Here is a 16948-nt window from a genome sequence, read left to right as displayed (position 1 = left end):
TATAATATTCTGGGCTCAGTGAAATGAATATTATATTGTGGGCAAATAGCCTGATTTTTAAAGGGAGTGGAACTTGATTCTCCAAAATCTTGGTTAGTAAGTTGAATTTGGATCCCCACCTTTGCACTATACTTTATGGTTTTCACAGTACTTTCCCTGTGAGACTTTATCTCCGTTTTTGGGGAAGAAGGCAATAGACCTTACAATGTCATAAGAGTAAGGAACTCCTGGTGCGGAGACTCCCTTCACTGATACAACTAACAACAATAACTAAGAGTTTTAGAGAATCTCCTGGGACACAGAGGGGTCAAGTGATGTGCCCATCATCACGCAGCTAATGTGGGACTTGAATCCAGGGATTCCGGACTGCAAGGTTGACCCTTTTGCCGCTACATTTTGCTGCCGGGTGTAAAGAATCGGGTTTGAATCTCAGCTCCGCTATTTGCTGTTTGATCTCGGCGAGTCCTGTTCTCTCTGGGGGACTCAGTTTCCTCTTCTGTAAAATGGAGGAGTGGGACCAGATGCCTTCTAAAGCCCCTTCTGAAGCCCAGGAGCCTCTGCTACTGAGTTTGGGTAGAATTCACTTTGGTCCTTTTAGAAGTTTATTCCTTTTAAGAGGTGAAGAAGGCCTTTGGTAGGAAACATTCATGGTAAAAACATGCTGGTCTGGTGTCAGGTCATGGACAAGCTGTGGGAAAACTTTGATCTAGTGAATTCCCTCATTTTCCAACTTCATGGATGAGAAGGAACAACTTTCTGACAGACAGCAGCATTTCTTGAGCACCTACTATGTGCCAGGCATTGTGCTAAATGCTGGGGAAACTAAGAAAGGCGCAGAACAAAGGCCCTGCTTCCAAAGGGCTCCCAGCTAATGGGGAAGACGCCAAGAAGCCAAGACGCCAAGATGCCATGCAAACAACTGTGTACAAACACCACAGAGGCAGGATCAGTTGGGGGAGATCTGGGGAGTGGTAGCTAAGAACCAGCTGGTTGTGGAGCTGGGGCTGGAAGCTTTTTTTTCCTTTTGAAACATTTTTTCTCTAAATTGTGTATTTTCCTTTTAAACAAACAGGATTTAGTAACGTTGCCTAATGTTTCTCCATTAAAGTTCTTCTCTGATGCCTCCTTGTGGCCTGTGGGTGAATTTGGGCTCTCCAGGGTTTTGTCGGGAGCCCACAAGCCCTGGGAGATCCTGCCGTCCCAAGGCTTGGAATGTGGATGGATGGGCTGTGTGGGGGCCACCTGAGGACCCACCCAGCCAACCAAGACCTGCGGTGTCTAGGGTGATGCACAGTCTCCTCTGTTCGCCATTTAAAGCCCTTCCCAATTCATCTCCCAGGCTGATTACACCTCCCACACCTGCTGTATTTCCAGCTGTCCCTCACATAACATCTCCCACCTCTATGCCAGGCACTCCCAGACGCTTAGAATGCTCTCTCTCTTCACCTCTGCCTCTTCTAATCTCCGCCTCCTTCCAAGCCCTATCTCCTACATCAGGCCTCTTCTGACACCCCCCTCAGATGCTAGTTGGACTCCCCCCTCCCCACAATGATATGACCTTGTATTTAATTTGAATACACTTTGTATTTATTTAAATACAGCTACAGATAGCATGGCCCAGTGGATAGAGTGCTGAACCTGGAGTCAGGATGACTCGTCTTCATGAGTTCAAATCTGGCCTCAGACCCTCGCTAGCTGTGTGACCCTGGCCAAGTCACTTCACTCTGTTTGCCTCAGTTTCCTCATCTATCAATGAGCTGGGAAAGAAAATGGCAAACCACTCCAGTATCTCTGCCAAGAAAACTCCAAATGGGATCACTGAGAGTAGGGCACGACTGAAAAAAACAACCGAACAACAACACCATGTCTTCATAGGATACAAGCTCCTTGAAATCAGGGACTGTTGGTCTGTGTCTTTGTGTCACTAGCAGTCCCTGGTATGCAGTAGGTACTTAATAAATGCTTCTTGACTTATAGAGGGATGGAGATCAGAGAGGTACCCATACTGACAAATACAGAGTTCTTTCAGATATTAAGCCATTGGACTTATTAAATTTTTTTTTTTATAAAGGAGCTTGCTTCAGAGTGGGTAAAAGAGTTGGTATGCCAGGTGGGATTTGAACTCACATAACTCCCCAGCAAAGCCTGCTCCACTCTTTTTTGTCAACCTCCCTTGTGGTAAACCTCAGAGAAGAACCCCAGGCCACAGCCGCAGTAGAAAGAGCCAGCCCTGATTCCAGGCAAAGTCTCCAGAAGGAAACGGTCAGCCTCCCAAGTTTTGGCTCCTCTGACCCAATCCTGTCAATGATGACAAATCAACACCTTCTACAATAAGCTTCATTCTCCTGCCCACCTTCCCAGCTGCCCACTCGGTGGGATTCCGGCCTCCCCACCCTTCGCTTGGCCAGGGGCACTCTGTACCCAGCTGCCGCCCATGTGTTTCTAAGACCTCATGACTCAGGTTCAAGGTATGAGTCCTAGGGATCCCGCCCTGTGGCTCTCCAGCCTAAATCCCTCTCCTTCTCAGGTGCCCAATTCATGCCTGCCCCCTTTGGAAAGAGGGTCTTTTTGACCCTCTCAGATATACAGCTCCCAGGACTCCCCATCCACCCCCAACAAGCGTTTCATCCCTTTGGGGAGCTGCACATATCTTTGGGGCCCCTTGTCCAAGATCAGGAAGCCCTACCTGGGTTCAAATCCTGTCTCAGGCACTCGCTAGCTGTGTGGCCACGGGCAAATAACTACCTCTCTGAGCCTCAGTTTCCTCATCTGTAAAATGTGGGGCTTGGATTAGATAATCTTTAAGGTGACTTTCAGCTCTGAATCAGTGACTGTGAGATCCTTATGGACTCTGGGTCTATAGGACGGAGTTGGACTGTTGACCTAGAAATCCTTAGTACTTTCCCTTTCAGGAGGAGAAGTTTGATGGGCTAATTTTTTAGAAAAAAATTGTTTTCTACTTGAACTTAACAATCAATGAACATGAACCTTTCAGTCAGAGGATTGCAAGGATTGCGTGGACTTCTGTTGCATGGTCTGTTTTTATTCAGTCAATATGCACTTATTAAGCCCCTACTATGTGCTAAGCACAGTGCCAAGACTAGGGTTACGAAGAATGGCAAAGCAAAGAAACAAACAAAACCCCACCCAGACGAATTCAGAGTCCCTGTCCTCATGGCAGGATGCACATTCCAATGGAAATACACTGGGGATAATGTATTCACATAGTGTATGTGAAGGCAACATGGAAGGCGGTGGGTTGTCCCTGTAACCTGCCCTCCGCAGGTCATACTGGGAGCATTGGCTTCTGTTCTGGGGCAGCCTTTGAAGGCACAGTGATAAGCCGGACCATGTCCAGGGAAGGGTCAATAGTGGGGGGAGGGCACTGAAGGACCTCTGGTTGAGGGACCTAGAGAGATGAACCCTGGGGAGATTCAAGTTATGGGAGTTCAAATGTTTCAAGAGCTGTCTTGGGGAACAGGGACTAGCCTTGCTCTCTGCTTGCACTCAGAGGGGAGAACCAGGAGAAGTAGGGGGGATGTTGGAAGGGAGGGAGGGGAGAGACAGACAGACAGACAGACAGACAGAGACACAGAGATACACACACACAGACAGAAACAAAGAGACAGAGAGAGAGACAGAGAAACAGAGACAGAGACATAGAGAGAGACAGAGACAGAGAGACACGGAAAGAGATAGAAAGATAGAGACAGAGACACAGAGACGGACAGACAGACAGACACACACACGCACACATACACACAGAGTTCAGCTTTATAGAAATGAAAAATTCCCAATACTCTGAGCTGTCCCAAAGTGAAGTGGGTTGTTTTGGAGGCGGTGGGTTCAAATGGTACGTGGGCAGTCACTTCTCAGGGATGCTCTGGGGGAGGGGTAATTCTCGGTCAGGTAGGACTTGGAACCACATGGTTTCTTCCAGTCCCAAGATTCTGGGCTTCTAATCTCCTCTCCTTGCGTCCTCCATAAGAAATAGAATTTGGGTGAATGGAAAACCTAGCCAGTTGTGACTGCTGATTTTTGGAAAGTAAATTTTAACTGAGCAGTTATTGGGAGAAGCCTTGAGTCCAGACTGCAAGAAGAAAACCGAGGGTGGGGTCCCGGTGGGGGGGAGGCTGCATTTCCTGTTTTCTTCTTTCAATGATGTTGGAAAACAGCCCAAGAAAAGCCCTGGCTACCAAGGAGGACCCTGCCCAAAAGGTGACGAGCACATGTGGAATGGAGGTGCAAGGGTCCCACTGCAGGCTTTGTGGGATGAAGGCAGGACTCAAAGTGTGACATCAGCCGCTACGGGGGCCAGAGGCAACAAAGCGGGAGTCTGGTTTTCATTTAGAGTTTGGGTCAGTTGCTCAGCGAGGAGGAAAAGGAGGGAGGAGGGAGGAGGAGGAGGAGGAGGAGGAGGAGGAGGAGGAGGAGGAGGCAGAGAGCCCTCCACTGTATCACTGGAGAGCATCCAGTTTGCAGCTGTAGCCTCCCACTGAAGGCAGCTGAGCTCACCACGGCCACAGCCCTCCTGGAAGCACACAGTGCAGAGGGCTCGGTCTCCCCTCTATAGGCTGCACCCCTCATCTCCTCCCACCCTACTCCTTTTGGTACAGAAAAGCAGCCCCAAGAAAGCACACTCAGAGCCAGAGGGAGGCAAAGGATGAAGCAGGCGCAGACATAATCAAACACCGAGGTCCAACACACAATTTTCCAGGTTTGCTCAGGGTAAGTTGTCTTTCTTCTTATGTTTCCTTCCCTGCTTTCCAGAGACTGAGCTCAAGGAAATGCCTGAAACCTGAGGGGCTCGGGCTGAGCAGCTGCAGCAACACTGGCCTTTCTCCTCCCAAGACTGGTTTGGGGTGGACGCGCCCGGGGCATCTTTTCCCCATTTCTTGGGAAACATTTATGTTTCTGTAGGGTGAGGGCTTCCCCAACGGATTCCTTTCTCTGTTCGCTTCATGGGTTTGCAAAAAGTCTAAGTCAAATCCTTCAATACTCATTATTCAGTTGATTTTTAGAAATTAAAAAAAATCTCACCCCTTGATCAGTCTATGTTAAAATGCTGCGAGATCTCAGGGTGACTAACTCTTGGAGCGAGCCTCCTCTGGTGGACCCGTGACAACCTGCATTTGAGAGTCAGAAAACCTGGATTCAAGATGCAGCTCTGCCCCTTCTTGGTGTGACCTAAAGCAAGTCACTTACTGGCCTTCTCTGGGCCTCGGTTTCCTGATCTGTAAAGGGAATTTGGACTAGACCATCTGTAAGGATCCTTCCTCAATAATCCTACGAGCCTACGATCATCTGTAAGACCAAATGAGATAATGGATGCAGAACACTTTGCAACTTTTAAGCTTTCTATAATTATTACTCATTATTTAATTTATGTTTTAAAATGAGGTTTTTACAAGATGACCTCAAGGGTCCCTCCCAGCTGTAAGTGTATGTTCCCATGAGCCTAAAACAAAGCCTTCTAGTGCCTTCTTCTCACACAGATTGGCAGCATGGCATGGAGCAGGATGGGGGAGGGATTGAGTGGACATTTAGTGCCCTACGGAGACTTGGTATGAGCTTATAGTTCACACTAAGACCCAAACTACACCAACCAAGCCAAGTGAAGGAGTCTTTGGCTGGCACCGTTGGAGCTGGTGCCCAGGGGTCACTGCCCAAGGGTAGATCTTGGACAAGGATTAGCATGGATTCCTTAGGGCTGGGGTGAGATTTGTCACCTGGGACTGTGGGAAATAAGGATTTCGATCTCTGTGCAGAGGATTGGATTCCCGCAGATTCCTGCTCCTGGTGCGCACAGGTCCCATGCCCATGCCAGGCTGGGGAGCTCTTGGAGAGTTGTTCTTCCCCAGGGTGTGGTCAGGCAGGGCTGCGCCTGCAAACAATTGGGGTAGGGGTTGGGTGGGGCTTTGTTCTCTTCTCAGTGAGGCATCTCTGTGGAGGGCACAGCTTATGTATGGAGGCAGCTGCCTTCCAGCCTCAGTGGTCTGGGAGAGCTACCTATGGGAAGAGTGATTGAAGTAGGTGCTAGGTTCAGGTCCAGTTATCTCAATGCTTTTCTGTGTACTGCCCATAGGGCAGGGCAGGGCAGGGCAGGGCAGGGCAGGGCGGCACCACAGAATTTTGAAGAAAAGTTCAGAGTTTCCAATTGTTTCGTGTTAGCCAAGTTTAGTTACTCCAGGGGTGCCACAAGCATGCATACAATGCGAGTTTTTTGGTTTTTTTTTAAGATCAAAATACTCTATTACAGATTCCCTGTGTGATCTTGGGCAAATCATTTCCTCTCTATGGGCACCGATTTGCTGATCTGTAAAATGAATGAACTGCACTTAGTTAATCTTTGAGGTCCCTTCTGGCTCCCAATCTATGATCCTATGACCCCTCTGAGCCTCAGTTTCCCTCTCTCTAAAATGAGGGGTTTGGACTAGATGCCTCTTTTAACTCTAGAGTTATTATCTCATAATTAGTATGGACTTCACTGACCCAGGTTTCAATCTCTCCGTGGCTCTGCAGGCAGAGTTTGAGTTATAGCTTGATGGCTAGGAAAATGCCACATCCTTAGGGGAAGGGGTGCCCTGGCACATGTTCACTGATGTGAGAGAAGCCACTCTGAGGTAAAGTCAAGTCTAGATCAGAAGGAGAGACTGCTGGGGTCACTATGGCTTCCTCAGTTCACAGATGGGGGACAGTGGGGCCCAGAAAGGGGAGATGTTGTCTCTAAGGGGATTCAGTTGCTTAGTGAGAGCTTCAGAGGTAGCTCTTGGGTCTCCACTTGGACCAGTGTGCTTGCCATAGCTGAAATGAAGGAAACAGCAACACAGATAAACCCAAACAATGGATAACCCAAACCCCCTCCCATTTTTTGGAAATGCGTGATGTGACCTTATTCCTCAGAAGATGGCCACTCCTGGTAGTGCCTGGCTGATATGTAAATGAAAATGAATTTTCACTCTCTGAGTCCCAAACAACAGGGAGAAGTGTCCTGCCATTGTATTACCAAATTGTCTTTTAGCTTTTTTCCACGTTCTTTCTTATATGCCCACGAGTTGCCTTCTTGGGTAGAATGTAACCTTCTTGAAGGGAAGGACTATCTTAGCTTTGCCTTTGTACGCTCAAGTCTTAGCATAGAATCTGGCACATAGTAGGTGCTTAATAAATGCTTGCTGATTGACCAGGTGGTGGGACTTGATGGGTGGTCCATGGACAAGTTACATGGCATCAGTGGGAGGGCTCACTGAAATATATTACTATTACAGGGTCACCCTTTTGTACTAAGACTCAGAGCTCTAGGTGAGGGGGGCATGATGGAGTGAATGAATGTTTATTTGTTAAGGGTGTGGACCATCCCTCAGCCCACCAGCTGGGCATGGGCAATGACTAGGAAAGACAGTGTAAGAGGAGATGGGCTGGTGGATTGGGGTGGGAGTATAGAGGAGGGATGGAAGAACAGTTTGTATTTGCCCAGGGTTGGGTCTATGACTTATTCATTCTTTGCTCTCTTAATCCAACTTTGAATGCACAAAGCCTAGGAAAGACGGCGTAAGATGGTGGTGTGGTTGGGTTGGGTGGGTTGGTTGTGTAAAGGAGGCATGAAGGAAAGAATTTGTATTTTGTCAGGGTTAGGTCTATAGCTGGTCATTTCTTCATCTCTCAGACTGTCAACTGGTCATATAAAGGAAAAGTAAAGACTAGGAAAAATAAGGAGTGTGTGTGTGTGTGTGTGTGTGTGTGTGTGTGTGTGTGTGTGTGATAGAATAGGGCTAGAGGCAACCTGGATTAGTAAAAAAAAGTACTAGTCTAAGAGTTGGCACGTGGGATTTAAATATACTAAGCTTAAGCCCTAAACACACTGACAAGATTTGTGAACTCTGCCACCAACTTGCTATGGGCAAATCCTTTTCCCTCCCTGGGCCTCAGTTTCCTTCTCTGCAAAATGACCTCCAAGGTCATTTTGGCTCTAGAGCTGTGATCCTCTGATCCTTTTTTTTAAAGGGCTATCTGTCTGTCTGTCTGTCCATCTGTCCATCCGTCTGTCCGTCTGTGTGTCTGTCTGTCTGTCTTTTACTGAGCCTGCAAAGTTCGCTCTCTGCTCAGAGCCTTTCAGCAGCCAGGGGATGCTGGAACTGTCTTCATGGACCTTCATGGCATGCTCTGTGTGAAATTCCACATTTTGTCTTAAAAACCCACCGCCACGCCTGGAGTTTGGTTGCATCAGCCTTTCTTCCAGGAGTGTCCCATTCTAGCCGAGATTCATCCAGCAGGATTCTTTGTCTCTCAGCCTTTCTAGGGAGAGTGAGAAGTATTCAGTAAATGTGAGAGACGTTCCGGCTCCAGTTTCTCTTCTGAATGGGGAACACAGGAATAGAGGTGTGTGTGTGTGTGTGTGTGTGTGAGTGTGTGTAAGTATGTGTGTATGAGTGTGAGTGTGTGAAAGTGAGTATGTGAGAGTGTGTATGAGTGTGAATGTGTGTGAGAGTATGAGTGTGTGTATGAGTGTGAATGTGTGTGAGAGTATGTGTGTGTATGAGTGTGAGTGTGTGCGTGTGAGTGTGAGTGTGCACGCACACTCATGGTGCTGTCAGTTTTTCCCCTATGAAAAGTTCTCTGCTGGTCTGACTCCTCTCCCCTCCCCCCGCAGTGACACAGCTGAAGACAGTCAGTAAGAAAGACCTTACTATTGTATAAACAGCGCCAGGCTCGAGGCACTGTTAGAAACCCCCAGAAAGTGACCAGTTTTAATGTGAGACATTCCAGAATTTGCTTTTTCTCTCCGATGGCTGTGGAGCAGCCTAAGTGTTTTTTTTTCCCTCATCCTCTATTCCTGGCTTCATTTTCTCTGTTTTAAGAGGACAGGATTTTTTTTCTTTTTTCTATTTCTTTCTTTCCTTTCTTTTTTTTTTTTTGGGTGGGGCGGAGAGGGAGAGGGTCTGGGGAGACAGTATAATAGAGTGGAGCCAGCATTGGATTTGGGTGAAAGTTCTAATTCTCTCACTTACTCCCTGTGTGACCTTGGCCAAACTCTGGGCCTCAGTTTCCCCCTCTGTAAAATGAGATTAGACTAGGTCAGGGGTGGGGAACCTGAAGCCTCGAGGTCACATGTGGCCCTCTAGGTCCTCAAGTGCAGCCCTTTGACTGAATCCACACTTCACAGAACAAATCCCCTTAATAAAAAGATATGTTCTGTAAAACTTGGACTCAGTCAAAAGGCCACACCCAAGGACCTAGAAGGCCACATGTGGCCTTGGGGCCACAAGTTCCGCACCCCTGGATGATATCTGAGGTTCCTTTAGCTCTCAATCTAGTATTCTATATGTCTTCTGTTGGGAGAGGCCAGGGTCCAGTTTTTTGGAAGTGGTCTTCTCCTTGCAAAATTTTTTTTTTCTCCACTGGAAAGAATTAACTCCCATGTGTGCAGTTTGGAAGGCCGGTGATGGGAGCCCCGAGGTACTTGGAAGGAGCAGGTCTCACATTGTGTCCGCTAGAGGGCGCCCCACTCCCCAAAGTTTCCCTTTTGCTTCCGAGCCAGGGTCGAGGTCCTCACTCTCTGCCAGAGCCCAAGCCCTCAGCAGCCCTGGACCAAATCCAAGTCTGGGCCAAATGTGTTTCGCTGGCTTTCAGCAATCCACATACCAACTTTACTGAGTTGGAGTAAAGTCACATAATCATAGGCTCCTCAGTTTGGAGTTATTTAGAGAGAACGAGGCATTTGGGGGTGGATTAGTGTGGATTCTTGGACTCAGTGCAGCGTGCTGTGGACTCCTTTGTGAGGATGTTGTTGGGCCCGGGCGAAGCCTGCCTCTCCTCCCTGTGTGTCCCCGGTCCTGCCCATCTCCCCATGCTCCTGGTGTGCAAGAAACTGACTGAACAACAAGCGTTTCTGTGCCTACTGTGTGCCAGGCATTGTGCCAGGCAGGGGCCGGGTCTCCAAGGTCAACAGTCCCCACTCTTAAAGAGCTCCCGGACGATTCCCAGGTCTGTGTTTCCACCGCCTGCCTCTCCCCAGGGCTTCAGTCCCATATTTCCAGTTGCCTGTTGGACATCTCCACGAGCATGTTTGGCCTGAATTTTTGGATGCAATATGGCCAAGGGTGGTGTCATGGCAGGGAAGGCTGAACTTGGAGTCAAAGGACCCAGGTTTGAACGACACTTCGGCCACTTTGTTCTGCCTCAGTTTCCTCAGGTGTACTCTGAGGGAGTTAGGCTAGCTGGCCTCCAAGGGCCTTCCAGCTTCACATCTAGCAGCCCGTGCTCTTGGCCCTCGTCTGCCATTTTCCCACCTTCTTTTTTTCTATTAACAACACCCTTTTCTGCCCCCCCCCACATTCTCCAGGCACCCAGGCTCCTAATCTAGGGCTCTCTAAGTTCAAAGGTAGCCTTAGATACTTATTAGTTTTGTGACCCTCAGCAAGTCACTTAGTCACTGTCTGCCTCAGTTTCCTCAGCTGAGGATGATAATGATAATACCTAACTCCTAAGATAGTTATGAGGTTTAAATGAGATAATATTAGTAAACTGCCTAGCACATAGTATGTGCTAAATAAATTCTTCCTTCCTTCCTTCCTTCCTTCCTTCCTTCCTTCCTTCCTTCCTTCCTTCCTTCCTTCCTTCCTTCCTTCCTTCCTTCCTTCCTTCCTTCTTTCCTTCCTTCCTTTCCTGCTTCCCTCCCTTCTTCCTTCCTTCCTTCCCTCCCTTTCTCTCCCTCTCATTCCCTCCTTCCCTCCCTCCTTTTTTCCTTTCTTCCTTCCTTTCCTTCTTGCTTCCCTCCCTCCCTTCTTCCTTCCTTCTCTCCCTTTCTTTCCCTCTCATTCTCTCATTCCCTTCTTCTCTCCCTCCTTTCTTTCTTCCTTCTCTCCTTCCTTCTTTCCCTTAGTTTTTTTGGATTCCTCTTTACTCCTCAGTCCACCCACCCATCCATCCATCCCATCTAGCCTCTCCTCTCTATTCCTGCTGAATCTACCCTAGACCAGACCCTCAGCTCTTCTCATGGAGACTATTATAGTACCTTCCTGGGTTCAAGAGCTAAAGGGTGCTAAGAGCTCATTTGTTTTCCCCCCTCTCCCTATTTCCTGCCCATTTTGTTCCAGGAAAGAGGCCCAGAGATGGGGAGTTACTTTCCAAGGTCACACAGGCAGTAAAAGGGACTAAAATGATAGAGCTGGGATTTGAACCCAGATCCTCCTGGCACACAGTAGGTGTTCAATAAATGTCAGTCAAATTGAATTTGTTGCATTGAATCAATCATGTTGTTACTCAAAAACAAAAAAACTTGGTTCGGGAAATTGCTGCTGCAGACACACGCCTGGGCTCTGAATGAACTGAAATTCAGTTGCCTTCCCCCATGACCGGGACTGGTGAAGGGGGCATGGAGACTTCAAAGTAGTTTGAAAAGTAGTGCTTCCTATTCCATTTCATAAAGTGTTGACTTTAGACCTGAGTTCAATTCCCAGCTCAGACATTCACTAGGATAGTTGACCTTGGACAAATCACTTGCTTCAGTTTGCACATCTGTAAAATGGGTCCTTGAGAGGAAAGTGTTCTCCAAAACCCTAAAACATAACATCTGGAATGTGCTTTGTAACCGTTAAAAAAGCACCATATAAATGCTAGTGATGATTCATTTTCTTAAGCAAGAAGAGAGTTACTGAACTGGAGTTAACCAGGAGGAAAAAAGGGAAAACAGGAAGAGATTTTGAACAGAGTCATAGGACTGACTATAGATTTAGAGTTGCAAGGGGCCTACGAGACCATCTAGTCCAATTTCATTTTACAGAAAAGGAATCTGAGGCCCAGGGAAGTTAAAGTGATTTTCCTAGGCTCATACCAGTGAGTGTGGGATTTGAACTCAGGGTCCTAACTCTAACACCCATGCTCCTTCAGCTGTATGTACCGCCCTGTTTCTGCTGCAAGCCAACTGTTAGTCTCTTTTTTTGGGGTGGGGGGGTAGAGGTGGGGCTGGGTGCTGCCAACAATGATCTTGGCAAAGAGCTGACAAGGCTCAGGGAAGGAAAGTGGGGTCTGTGAATTGGCCCACGCTGAAACGCATGATTTCATTGTGAGTCTGATCATTTCACAACTGGAAATGACTGAACTGGGTCTGAAAACGGCCCTAGTCTTCCTCAGAGACCTTCCGGGGAAGGGAACCGGTGTTAACTTTTACAGTGGTCGTACTCAGAGGATGATGGTGGCTGAGAGTAGCTTGCATTTATCTGACACTTTAAGGCTTGCCAAGCGCTTTACAAACAATCCTGTGAGGTAGGTGCTGTATTATCCCCATTTTACAGAAGAGGAAACTGAGGCAGGCAGAGGTTAAGTGACTAGCCCAAGCTTTCATAGCTAGTGAGTGTCTGAGGCAGGATTTGAACTCAGGTCTTCCTGACTCCAGGTTTAGCGTCCCATACACTGTGGCCCCACCGGTGGATGCTTAATAGCTACGTGGCCTTGGGCAATTCATTTGTCCTCGCTGAGCCTCAGTTTCCTCCTCTCTAAAAGGAGGGGGATATGGACCAGATGGCCTCTCATGTCCCTTCCAGCTCTAGGTCTCTAATCTGACCATTGAGCCTTGATGAGCCTCGGTTTACCCCTCTGTAGAATGGGGGTAATACGTAATGCGCTAACTCCCCAGGAGGTGTTAAGGGGTACACGCGGTAGGCTTTGGCGGTGGGATAGAAAGCGAGTGACGCAGGAGTCTGAGCTGAAGTCCCTGCCCTTCTCGACCCGGGCTGGGTTACTAGCCTTTGGTGGTCACTGGTGGTCACCCGGATGTAACTGGGGGAGCTCCCACCTGGCCCCAGGCAAGGTTAAGAGACAGTGAAAGCATGTGGAGGCTTGAGATCTGGAGACCTCAGACCTAGAGGTATCAGGAAGACAATTAACTCGACTTAAAAAAGCCAGCATTTAATTGAAAACAGAATTCCCCCCTTATTCTACACGAAGCCAAGAGAACAAGAAAGTGCCTCAGTTTTCCTCTGATGACTCGAGGACGCTTTGATCACCTCTTCCCAGGTGCGTTCAAGGCTCCTGGATGGAACGCTGCGGCTGGGGTGGGGGCGGGGGGCGGGCAGGCAGACCGGGCACGGCCAGGCAGGGGCAGAATTCTGAGGGCGACGCTTCCCCGAGCCGACCTCTCACCAGGGGGCGGCTACGTCATTGGCTTGGAATGAAGGCTGCGCTGGGCTTCTCGGGGCGAGGCATCAGCTTCGCTGGGCTGAAGCCTGGCCTCTTCTGGTGCTCATTCCTCCTATTCTGAGCTAGAAATACCAATGCGGACCAGGCCTTCAGGGGCACCGAGGGGAGGGTGCAGAGGCTGTCCTGCCAATGAGAGCCGACCCCGAGTGGCAAAGGGGAATGGGAGCACCCACCCGAGAGGTCTTCCCGGGGGTTGGACGACCCCCGTTAGGGCTATTTGCTCAGGCATAGGTTGGACTGGAAGTCTCTGAGCTTCCTTCCAGATCTGAGATGCTGTGAGTCGGGTTTTGTTTTTTGTTTTTTTTTTTTAGGCAATTGGGGTTATGTGACTTGCCCAGGGTCACACAGCTACTAAGTGTCAAGTGTTTGGTCTACGAGTCGGGGGCTTTGAAAGAAGCGGTGGTGTGGCTCTAGGTCTATGTGGGGGTGGGTGGAGGATTCAGAAAGTCTCCATTTTTCTTTGCTCTATTCTCACACAAGAGACTGTGAAGCCACTCGACTCAGTCGTGTTTGCTGGGATGGCACCGCTGGGTGCCGTGCCGCCCTCGGGCACGTGGGCACCTCGACTCCGGCGAGTGAGGTCCTGCCGGTCCTGCCTCCTCAGGCTCAGAGGATCCCTGGCCCAACCCCTATCCCAACTACAGATGAGGAAACTGAGGCCTAGGAAGCGCAGGGCCTCCAGGCAGTGCGTGTCAGAGTGGAGCTTGAGCCCAGGTCCTCAGACTCCAGAGTCAAAGCTTTTTGAAAAGACAGCCTCAGTTTGTGTCAGACGAATGCACTGTTCAGAGATGAGTCGGTTCGGATGAAGCAGGGCGTGCTTTTCGGGTGGAAAGTCAAGGTGAGAGGTCATCGAGGCTCACTGTGGAGGCTGCCTTGGAAGGCTTTTGTGCCAGCTCTCTCCAAAGAACTTCCCTTTACGGAAAGGCCCGAAGGCCTGTGAAAGCCGTGAAAGTCCCAGTGTAAGGAACTAGGAAACTCTCTTAAGTATAAACTGAGTAGTTCCTGGTGTAGCATGGGGGCGAGGTCCCAGTTTCCCACCTCGGGCACTCTACGGCGGGGAAGGAGGCCTTGGGCTGGAGATCTCTCTCCTGTGGTTCAGCCTAGAGAGACAGGAGATTGCTGACCCACGGGGGAAAAAAAGCACAAGGAGTGGATTTTCTATCCTAGGCTCCTAGGTCTAGGACAGGAAGGGGTTTTAGAAGCCATTTAGTCCGGCCCTCTTGTTTTACTGGCCCTGGATGGTGAAAGGACTTGCCCAGGGTCACGCAGCTAATGAGAGTCTGAGGCAGGATTTAAACCCAGGTCCTTGGACTCCAGAGATAAGCCTTTTCCCACTGTACTATAGCATCTCCTGTATTTTACACATAGGGAAAATGAGGCTCAGATAAGGGAAAGGACTCATCCAGGGTCACACGTGTAGATGGTGGATGATGCGGGACTCGAATTCATGCACATCATCACTTTTTGGGATGCCTTGGCCCCCCTTTTAGCAAGAGTTAATTAGTAGGAATCAACATCATTTAGTGCTTTAAAGTTTGCAAAATGATTTGCCCACATTATCTCCTAACATAACGGCACCTAGGTGGACATTGTGAATAGAACGCTGGACTGGGATTCAGAAAGACCTGAGTTCAAATCCTTCCTTAGACACTCCTGAGCTGTGTGATTCTGGACAAGTCACTTCCCCTCTTTCACCCTCAGTTTCTTCATCTGTAAAATGGCACCTCTGAAAATAGCAACTATCTTGTTGTTATTAGAATCAAATAAGATAACATGCAAAGACCTTTGAAAACCTTTAAGAATTACATACTTGCCAGCTATTATTGTTATTATTATTATTAATTATATCTGTGTAAGGGCTTGGTGAGGTAGGCTTTACATTCCAGTCCCACTTTACAGAAGATGAAACTGAGCCTCACAGAAATGAAATGACTTGCCCAAGGTCTCACAGCTAACATCAGAGGTACAATCTGAACTCAGGTCTTCTTGACTCTGAGTCCTGTGTTCCATCCGCTGTCCCCTGCTAGTGGTCAGGGGATGATGCTAGTGTCTGCGGCTGCTCCTCTGATCAACCGGGCACATTCTGCATCTTGACATTTGCCTGGAACCTTCTCTCCATATTGATTCACTAGATGGGGCTGGGCAGAGGGGACCATGTGGCTACTAAGTCACTGGTGGGCTGAGTGATCAACCAGCGTCAGGCCAGGAGCCAAGCATGATAGGAGAACCAACTGAAACCACACTTCTGTGGTGGTTGTTGAGTTTTTCAATTGTGTCCAACTCTTGGTGACCCCATTTGGGGTTTTCTTGGCAGAGATACTGGAGTAATTTGCCATTTCATTCTCCAGTTCGTTTTACAGATGAGGAAACCGAGGCAAACAGGGTTAAGTGACTTCTCCAGGGTCACACAGCTAGGAAGTGTCTGAGGCCGGATTTGAACTCGGGAGATGAGTCCTCTTGACTTCAGGTCCAGCGCTCCATCCACTGGGCGACCAAACGGCCCCCAAACCATCCTTGGCTGATCTAATACTGATTGATAGTTCAACCAGCCGATGATATTTGTGGAAAGCAGTAGAAGGTCTGATCCCCTTCCCCACTCCATTCTCACAGTTACTGAGACTGCTTCTGGGGCTCATTAACTCAACATTCCTCGTATATGGCCTTGAATGCTTCAGTGCCAACATTTAATTATATTAATTAACAAAGGCAGGTTTTCTGCCTTTACCATTCTGATCATTCCATCTGTCTACTGCAGCCAGCTCTAGCATGCACATACACATATACACATGTATGCACATGCATACACACATGCATGCATGCACACACATACATACACATGCATGTATGTGCACACAGAGATACATACACACATGCACACACACATACACATACATATACACCCAGGCACACACACATATACATACAAATGCATACACACAAATATATATGCACACACATATGTATATATGTATGTATATATTCCCCGAAGCCCGGCACTCCAGGCCTGTGTCATGATGGCCTGGGATGGGTTAAGAGAAGGTACAGACATGGACACGAGTAGCTGAATGACTCTTAGAAGTGGTCCTGGGTCAGTGCTAATGAAGGGCTTCAGCCCAGGGACTTTGACACATGTTTAAGCCTTTGTTTTTGAAATGGTTTCCTTGTGTGTCTTTCTTTAAAAAATCCAGACAAGAAACAAAATATTGACGATGTGATGAGTGTTCATAATAACTCACTCCAAAGCATCACGAAATGGTTCTGCAGCACTTCAGGAGGAGACGGTCAGACAGGGAGCAGCAGGGGGCAGTTCTCATGCAATGAACTTTGCATTTTTTACATTATGCATATCTCGGAGAGTGGGAGCTCCTAGAAGGCAGGTGCTGTCTCACTCCTGCCTGGGTTTCCAGTGCCTAACCCAGTGTTAGTGACAGAGTCGGGGCTTAATAATGCTGCTTAAGAGGTAGCATGGCGTGGAGGCTGGAGTGCTGGACTTGGAGCCAGAAAGACCTGGGTTCAAATCCTGACTGACAATGCCTTGCTGTCTGGACATACGAAAGGCACTCAACCTCTCTGATCCTCAGTTTCCTCATCTGTGAAATGGGTAGGGATTATAACATGAATAGTACCTATTTCATAGGGTTGTTGTGAAGCTTAATTCAATTCAATTCAATATATATATGTATATATAAACTATATCTATCTATCTAAACTGTGCTGCCAACTTTTCAGTATTTTATAAAAATAATTAGTTGGT

The 16948-nt window shown here is 48.2% G+C and overlaps 1 protein-coding gene across 8 annotated transcripts in view; it reads left to right on the top strand.

The window, feature by feature from the left end:
• The first annotated feature begins 4473 nt into the window (after positions 1-4473).
• The window catches only part of COL6A3 (collagen type VI alpha 3 chain), a 95494-nt gene continuing 83019 nt past the window's right edge, over positions 4474-16948 (top strand). For all 8 annotated transcript variants that reach the window (XM_027875203.1, XM_027875201.1, XM_027875202.1 and 5 more), the window contains exon 1: positions 4474-4728. The gene's annotated coding sequence lies outside the window, so the exon portion shown is untranslated. The remainder of the gene's footprint in view (positions 4729-16948) is intronic.

Source organism: Vombatus ursinus, unplaced genomic scaffold (assembly GCF_900497805.2).
Source record: "Vombatus ursinus unplaced genomic scaffold, bare-nosed wombat genome assembly UNPS02014808.1, whole genome shotgun sequence".
Taxonomy (NCBI): Eukaryota; Metazoa; Chordata; class Mammalia; order Diprotodontia; family Vombatidae; genus Vombatus; species Vombatus ursinus.
This window is presented reverse-complemented; position numbering and strand designations above follow the sequence as displayed.